Source organism: Megalobrama amblycephala, linkage group LG2 (assembly GCF_018812025.1).
Source record: "Megalobrama amblycephala isolate DHTTF-2021 linkage group LG2, ASM1881202v1, whole genome shotgun sequence".
Taxonomy (NCBI): domain Eukaryota; kingdom Metazoa; phylum Chordata; class Actinopteri; order Cypriniformes; family Xenocyprididae; genus Megalobrama; species Megalobrama amblycephala.
In genome coordinates this window covers 4752002-4760454 of record NC_063045.1, presented here as the reverse complement: position 1 = coordinate 4760454, position 8453 = coordinate 4752002, and the positions used below count along the sequence as shown (strand labels likewise).

Genomic DNA, 8453 nt, shown 5'->3' with positions numbered 1-8453 from the left:
ATCTTTGTTTCTGGTTTTCTTTGCAACAAATTGTGTTTTGGTAAACACTGTTATAAAGACCACAAACTTACACACAAAAAGCCAAGAGTCAAACTGCCCAACTAAATGAAACACTGATCACCAAAATGGTGACCAAACATTTTCAATAAAACATCAACATCTAAACCTCTGTTAATTCTCAAAAAGAATCTTCTGCTGAGATCTTGAGAGATTTATTGTCTTCTTTTATCTTCAGTTGATTTCAGGCTGTGTGGCTTTAAAGTCAGTTGTAGTTGTGTTTCATTTTCTGAGAGTGCAAACATTGATTCAGTGACATTGCCATTGATTTTTTGTTGAAATTTCAAAATTTTTTTCAACATTAATTGAGGGTGCGAAAGTGATACTGACTCAATGAGGTTAACGTTGACACATTGACATTGATATCACGTTGCTTCGATCATTGTTTGCTATCTGGGTTATCTTTCATATATGAACTGTAATTTACTATGATGTGAATCCTGATAAAAAAATAACATAAACACAAAGTAAATAGTCATAAACAACTAACAAATCTGTAAAAAAAAAAAAAAAAAGAATCACAAGAATTAAACAGCAAATCAACATAAAAGAACAATAAACTAGCCTCTAACCTGTCATCCCCATTTTTGAGCATACACTGGAAAATGACAGCTAATTAAACTTAAATGATTGCAATTTGTGCCCTAGTCATGCTTTCTTTTAAAAGAAGATACTGCTTTATGATACATGCTTTATATATATATAAATCTAAATTTATTTAGAAGAAAATGCACTGCACTTAACTTGCAGTTTAAAACCAGCCAAATTGCCCACAGTGTTAGTCTTGCCAGTAAAGTTCTAAAAAAGCCATTTCAGAGTAGTATAGCATCATCCATCTGAGTCTCGGTCTGAATAAGGTGCAGTCCTTCTCCACTATTGTCCTGAAAGAAAGAAAACAAATTTGCATAAACTAAAACATGTGTAGAATTCCGAACCATACCGTACCACTTTTTTGGGACCCTTCCGTTGGGGTACCAAGCACAATAGTACCAATAGTACCGGTACCAAAAGGGTGGAGTTACACTAACTGCAGAATGTTGATTGGTTGACAGAGAATCGTCACTTGCGCATGCAAGGGGAATGACAAGAGGCGCCATTTTTAAAAAATTACGGTTGCACACGAAAAGGTGTTCCAGCATGTTTTTGAGAGGATGGCTGACGAAGGGTTCCAGCAGACATCTGAGCAGTGCCGCATTAAATGCAAGAAGCTGCGGAGCGAATACTGTAAGGTGAAAGACCACAACAGCCGGAGTGGTGTAAACAGAAAGAACTGGAAATGGTTCGGTATGTTGGACACTATCTATGGACAGAGTAACTTACCTGGGAAAATAAGTTGGAGAGGGCCAGGTAAAGCCTGTCGAGGCTAAAGTGGCTGCTATTGCAGATTTTCCTGTGCCTACTTCTAGGTGGGAGTTTTTCTGGGTATGGTAGGCTACTACAATAGTTTTTGTAAAAACGTTTCTACGGTAGTTGCCCCTTTGACCAGTTTGCTTAGCCCAGTTAATTCTTTTATCTGGACTGAGGATTGCCAGAATGCATTCAAGGAAGTAAAAGCTATGCTATCTAGTGCTCCAATCTTGGCTGCCCCAAATTTTGAACGATCTTTTAAACTGGAAGTGGACGCGAGCGCTGTGGGAGCTGGGGCAGTGCTTTTGCAAGAAGATGATGCAGGAGTAGATCATCCAGTTTGTTACTATTCAAAAAAATTTAATAAACATTAACGAAATTATTCTGTCATTGAAAAAGAGATATTGGCTTTGTTGCTCGTTTTGCAGTTCTTTGAAGTGTATCTGGGTTCTTCAAGTGCACCTATAGTTGTTTACACCGACCATAACCCTCTGGTTTTCCTTACAAGAATGTATAATAAGAATCAACACCTTATGCGTTGGTCGTTGATAGTTCAGGGATATAACCTTGACATTAAGCATAAAAAAGGTTCAGAGAACATGCTAGCTGATGCTCTATCTAGAGTGTAGCTTGGTAAGTCTGTTTGAGATAAACATGACGTTTATTCTTATGGGGTGGAGTGTTACGTCCCATGTTATTTGGTTTGGGAATGGTATTTTGTTTGTTTGTTTTCTTCCCTCTTCTTTTTTTCTCTGTCTTTACTTTCGTTTCAGCAGGGTGATGCGGGTACCTGAGTGGTTAAATCCTTTGCCAATCACCGTGACGCGTGGTGACGACAACGCGCGGCTTCACCAATGAGTGCGCGCTAGCTAATTATAAAGACCGCACCTGTGCAGGAAGCGGGAGTTCTTTGCACGCCACACATTATTTTGTTGTTTGGTGATTGACTCGCGTGCTTGTTTTTCCCTGTACCATCCTTGTGTTCGATACCTGTTGGTTAAAGGATTAGTCCACTTTTAAATACACTTTTCCTGATAAATTTACTCACCCCCATGTCATCCAAGATGTTCATGTCTTTCTTTCGTCAGTCGAAAAGAAATTAAAGTTTTTGAGGAAAACATTCCAGGATTTTTCTCCATATAGTGGATTTCAATGGCTACCAACAGGTTGAAGGTCAAAATTACAGTTTCAGTCCAGCTTCAAAGGGCTTTAACCCTCTGGAGTCTGAGGCTGATTTGGGGCCTGGAGAAGTTTTGACATGCCCTGACATTTGTGCTTTTTTCAGGTGTTCATAAACATATAAATGACAAAAGTGTCATTACACTGTATTCAGCACAAACTAGGCTACCATAATATGTGAGGAACATGTATGTACATGTTTGTGTTTTTGAAGGAATAACGTTTATGCGTGGTTATTGAAAAAAAAAATTAAGCCACTGAAATAAGGCCAAAAATATATATTAAATCTGTGTTTACAAGACTTCTGGGTATTGGAGGTTGTATTGGAGGGCGCTCTGTACACCTTTAGGCCACAAATTATTTTAAAGAAGAAGAGGACATTTCAGGAATGGTGTTTTCAATTCATACTTGCAGCCGGAGGGCGCTCTCTGTGCACGTTTAGTCCACAAATTATTCTAAAGAAGAAGAGGACATATCAGGAACTAATGGCATGTCTTCCAGAGGTCGTTAACCATGGCTTTTACATACAGATAAACACTTTTCAAGACAATAAATACATGATTGAGACGATGTATGCATGTATTGCCTCTGAATTTGCCTCTGAATAGCGCTGGCTCCGTGGGCGTGGCCGCATTAGCGGGTAATGAGCTGAAACACGGACTTCTGACGTGTGTCTTTTTTCATACAGATTACATAAACACAGAATTTTTGTTTTCGATTTGACTTGCACGATTTAAAACCTGACATTTCAACGTTTCTTTTGACATAAGTCTAATTTTTTTGTCATTAGTATTAATGACACTAAGTTACAGTTCATTTTCTGAGAACTATCAGATTGGACTTTGTTCAGAGGGAGATAAGAGATCATGCATCATGTTAGTTTTCTTTATTTTACAAAAAGCACAACATTTTGTTTTTACTCTGAGTGTATACAAATAAAAGAAGATATTCTATAGTTTCAATAGATATATTACTTATGTCTCTATGACAAAAAATGACGGAGTATTTTAAGTCTGTTTTGCTGCAATGTGAAAAAAAACCTGCAAAACGCGCCGGCGCGTTTTCAGACCTCAGGGAGTTAAATGATCCCAGACGAGGAATAAGAGTCTTATCTAGAGAAACGCTTAGGCTGAATGTTCTATGCCTTCCCTATTCTACTTACGGAACGAACGCGGCGCCAGTTTTTTTCCGTAAGTATAGGGAAGGCGTAGAACATTCAGCGTAAGCGTTTTGAAGAATGCTTTTTTTTTCAAAAATGACAGATCGTTTCGCTAGATAAGACCCTTATTCCTCGTCTGGGATCATTTAAAGCTCTTTGAAGCTGGACTGAAACTGTAATTTTGACCTTCAACCTGTTGGTAGCCATTGAAATCCACTATATGGAGAAAAAATCCTGGAATGTTTTCCTCAAAAATCTTCATTTCTTTTCGACTGACGAAAGAAAGACATGAACATCTTGGATGACATGGGGGTGAGTAAATTTATCAGGAAAAGTGTATTTAAAAGTGGACTAATCCTTTAAGTCTGTGTTCTTTGATAAGTCAGTGTTAATGGCCCATTCGATCTTTTCTCTTTGGTGTTTCTCGCCGTTTCTGTTATCTGGTTGATAAACCGACATTACTAAACGGGAAAAGAGATAAAGAACAGGTAAGACATCACGTGATATACATGTGCCACACTGAGTTATCAATGTCTGTATAGAACACTAGTTTAGTGACACGTGCCACTTTTTGTATTACATTCAGGTAATTCACATACTTTCTTTACTAGCACTGCATGTACAAACCACAACTCTCTTCTCACTTACATGCATACCAGTTCCCACATAATACAACAACCCTATCTAGTGGGCATTAACCATTCAACATTGTTAAGTGAACACAACAACAACCAGATAAACACAATTTGCTTTTTTATGCCTGTTCTGTTGTTTTATATTATTCTTTTGACATTTAAATTACAAATTATTTGCGTAAACTCTCAAAGTTTTTATTTTTCTGTGACAAACCCTGTTTCTGTTTGTTCTGTGTGTTTTTGGTTATACAGATGAAATATCAGTGAAGGAGGGAGATTCAGTCACTCTAAACTCTGAAATAAAGGATGATGATGAGATTCTGTGGACATTTGGATATGAACTCAATTTAATAGCTGAAATCAATAAACGCTTCAACAGATTCACTGTATATGATGATGTTCTTGATGGGAGATTCAGAGACAGACTGAAGCTGGACAATCAAACCGGATCTCTGACCATCACAAACACCACAACTGAACATGCTGGACTTTATGTGCTTATGATAATAAGAGCAAATTTATTGAAGGCATACAGAGTTTCTGTCTATGGTGAGATCATTTGTCCTGTTATTCGGCTGTTCTTGATATTAGTGTTTATTGACTGATCTGATCTCAGTTTGATGTTTTTATTCCTCAGACTCTGTCCACTGTTGTGGTCCTACTGAAGCTGTGATCCGATTGGTCCTCTCTGCTCTGGTGGGCATGGCTACTGTCATTATTCTGGTTTATGACATCAGATCCAGAAGAGCTGAACGAGATCAAGCTCATATTCACACATTTAACACAATTTATTTGTGTAAACATTAATAATGTTTTTGTTTGTTTGTTTGTTTTTTTACATCTTTCAGTGTTGAACCCTGTTTCTGTTTGAAAATACACACAGCAAAATCCCCAGTGTTAAATGAACACCCCTCAGTGTACATATGTGTCCACACTACAGGGTGTTAAAAGTAACACTGAAGCAATGTTGATGAGATAATTGATTAATTAAGTGATGACTGACAATTAGTGATGACACCTGATCTTAAGCAGAATTATTGAAGGAAAGAGAAAAAGATGTTAATTAATGTTTTATGGAATGTTTCGTTTCAAGTCACCGTGATGGAGGTCAGTGTTTTCTTTAGTTGGGGTCTTGACTCTTTACTTTTTAATACTAGTTTTTCTCTGGCTGCTTCAACTTTGTGTTTGTAAAGCACGTTTGTTATGTCAAGAGAAACTGTAATCTGGGCTGCGTTTCTCAAAAGCATCGTAAGCATAAGTTGACAATTAATTGCTTATGATTCTTTGGAAAATGCAGGCCAGGTTGCGATGGTTGTATTTTGATGACGACAGTATCATTGTGAAATGGACCGATTTACTGGTTATAAATAGATATTTTATGAATTATTTTTCATTACAGTAAATCTCTGATGTTACAGCTTGAAATCCAGCAGAGCTTTTATAGTTTAAAGTTTTTTAAAATCACAGACAGATATCAAGAATCAGTATATGAACCTCAACAATGGTGACAATCAAACAAAGTGCTTCATGTTTCAGTGCATGATGGGAGCCACAAATCAAAACTCATCCACGGCTCCCATCATGCATTGCTGCGTGAATAAATCATGCAGCTGAATTGTCCTGTCATTTTTATTGATTGTTCCTGTTTGCTTTTATTTTGCTGTTGTTTTGTTGTGACAGTAGCTTGTTTTATGATGTTCAGAGTTGATCTTGAGATTCATATGCTGATTCTTGATGTCTGTGTGTGTCTAAAAACAGAAGCTTCTGTGCGCAATGTATTTTTGAAATTGTTCATGTTGTTGGATTTCAAGCTGTACAATCACAGGGATACAATCACCAATACTAAATTTACACATCAAGCATATGGTCAGAGATTTAGACTCTGAATGACATCAGTGAATCAGATCATTACAAGATGAAAATGTAAGCTTCAAAACATATTGTGGCCAGATCATATTTTCTCTTGCCACACCAAATGTGCTTTACACAAAGTTGGAGCAGCCAAAGAAACAAAAAGCTAATCATAAAAAGTAAAGGGTCAAGAGCCCAACTAAAGCAAACACTGACCTCCATCACGGTGACTTGAAACAAAACACCCCATAACATTAACATCTTTTTTTCTCTCTTTCCTTCAGTGATTCTGCTTATTAACATCAGGTGTCACTACTAATTGTCAATCATCACTCAATCACTTAATTATCTCATTAATTTCAACATTGCTTCTGTGTTACTTTTAACACCCTGTAGTGTAGACACATGTACACTGAGGGGTGTTCATTTAACACTGTGGATATTGCTGTGTACCTCTCATCTTTCACAGCAACGCTACCGCAGCAGCCCCAAACACACCTGGCTTGTTCGAGATGCATCAGCTTCTCGCGGACCGATCGCGCATGACATCAAAGCACTGTCACAAGTTTCTGGTCACAGTAACCTGGCCCACAGCCCCTGTTCGCAAGCGGTTCTTACTTTCTAGACCAGCAATGGTTTGGTGCTACTTACAAACCTCTTTTTCTGGTTCAGAGCTGGTGCTTTAGGTCTAAAGACAAAGAACTGATTTGAAATTTGGCTGTGGCTCTGAATCAGCACTCAAACTGCCTTGGTAGAAAAGGAGTAAGAGACACTTACCGTCCTTTGTCTAGTGTATTTGTTGAGTGTTACATTTGTCTCGTCTTTACGGGTCTGACCTGTAATGACACACATGTTCAATCAATACATGAAGAATGTGTTTTTACAGATGTTTAAGCTGTAGGTTCACTTGACCTGCATCTCTGCGTTTCCTGCAGATCCAAAACATCCAAATTACAGCCACAATCAGCAGAGATCCAACAGAGATCAGCACTGTGTAAAGTGGAGTGTGTTCTGTAATGGACAAACAGTCTGTCAGCGTGACCACATACAACACTGAGATCAGCTCAGTCAATAAATGGTAATATCAGCACTGCTGTACCTGCACATGTGTGACAGAGTTGAGTGATGTCCAGATGTTGAGTCTGGTTGCTGATGGGATTGTTCAGCACACAGCTGTAGGTGTTTTTATCCTGATATTCCACCTCCAGAGGTAGAGAGAGACTGATGCTGAGATCAGACGCACTGATGCTGGACAATAAACTGTTTCCTTTGTACCAGGAGAGAGTCACATGACCCACATTCACAGCTGAACACACCAATGAACATGATGATGATGATGATGAACATTGTGAAGAGTTCCTGCTGATGACAGGAACAGGAAGATGAGCTGGAAAACATGAGAGAATAGGGATAAATATGGACAAACCTAATCAACAATCTTATTTTTCATCAAACTGAGATCAGATCAGTCAATAAACACTTATATCAGCACTGCCGTACCTGAAAATGTGTGACAGAGTTGAGTGATGTCCAGATGTTGAGTCTGGTTGCTGATGGGATTGTTCAGCACACAGCTGTAGGTGTTTTTATCCTGATATTCCACCTCCAGATGTAAAGAGATGGTGCTGCTGAGATCAGACACACTGATGCTGGACAATAAACTGTTTCCTTTGTACCAGGAGAGAGTCACATGGCTCACATTCACAGCTGAACACACCAATGAACATGATGATGATGATGATGATGATGATGAACATTGTGAAGAGTTTCTGCTGATGACAGGAACAGGAAGATGAGCTGGAAAACATGAGAGAATAGGGATAAATATGGACAAACCTAATCAACAATCTTATTTTTCATCAAACTGAGATCAGATCAGTCAATAAACACTAATATCAGCACTGCCGTACCTGAAAATGTGTGACAGAGTTGAGTGATGTCCAGATGTTGAGTCTGGTTGCTGATGGGATTGTTCAGCACACAGCTGTAGGTGTTTTTATCCTGATATTCCACCTCCAGATGTAAAGAGATGGTGCTGCTGAGATCAGACACACTGATGCTGGACAATAAACTGTTTCCTTTGTACCAGGAGAGAGTCACATGACTCACATTCACAGCTGAACACACCAATGAACATGATGATGATGATGAAGAACATTGTGAAGAGTTTCTGCTGATGACAGGAACAGGAAGATGAGCTGGAAAACATGAGAGACTAGGGATAA

At 38.5% G+C, this 8453-nt stretch overlaps 1 long non-coding RNA gene across 1 annotated transcript; it reads right to left on the bottom strand.

Moving 5' to 3' along the window:
* Nucleotides 1–202: 202 nt before the first annotated feature.
* On the bottom strand, nt 203–7387 carry LOC125263242. Its single transcript, XR_007183720.1, has 4 exons — nt 7328–7387; nt 7141–7239; nt 7006–7064; nt 203–938 (listed from the first exon to the last, which is right to left on the bottom strand). It is a non-coding gene; the product is annotated as an uncharacterized LOC125263242 (long non-coding RNA).
* Nucleotides 7388–8453: the final 1066 nt, after the last annotated feature.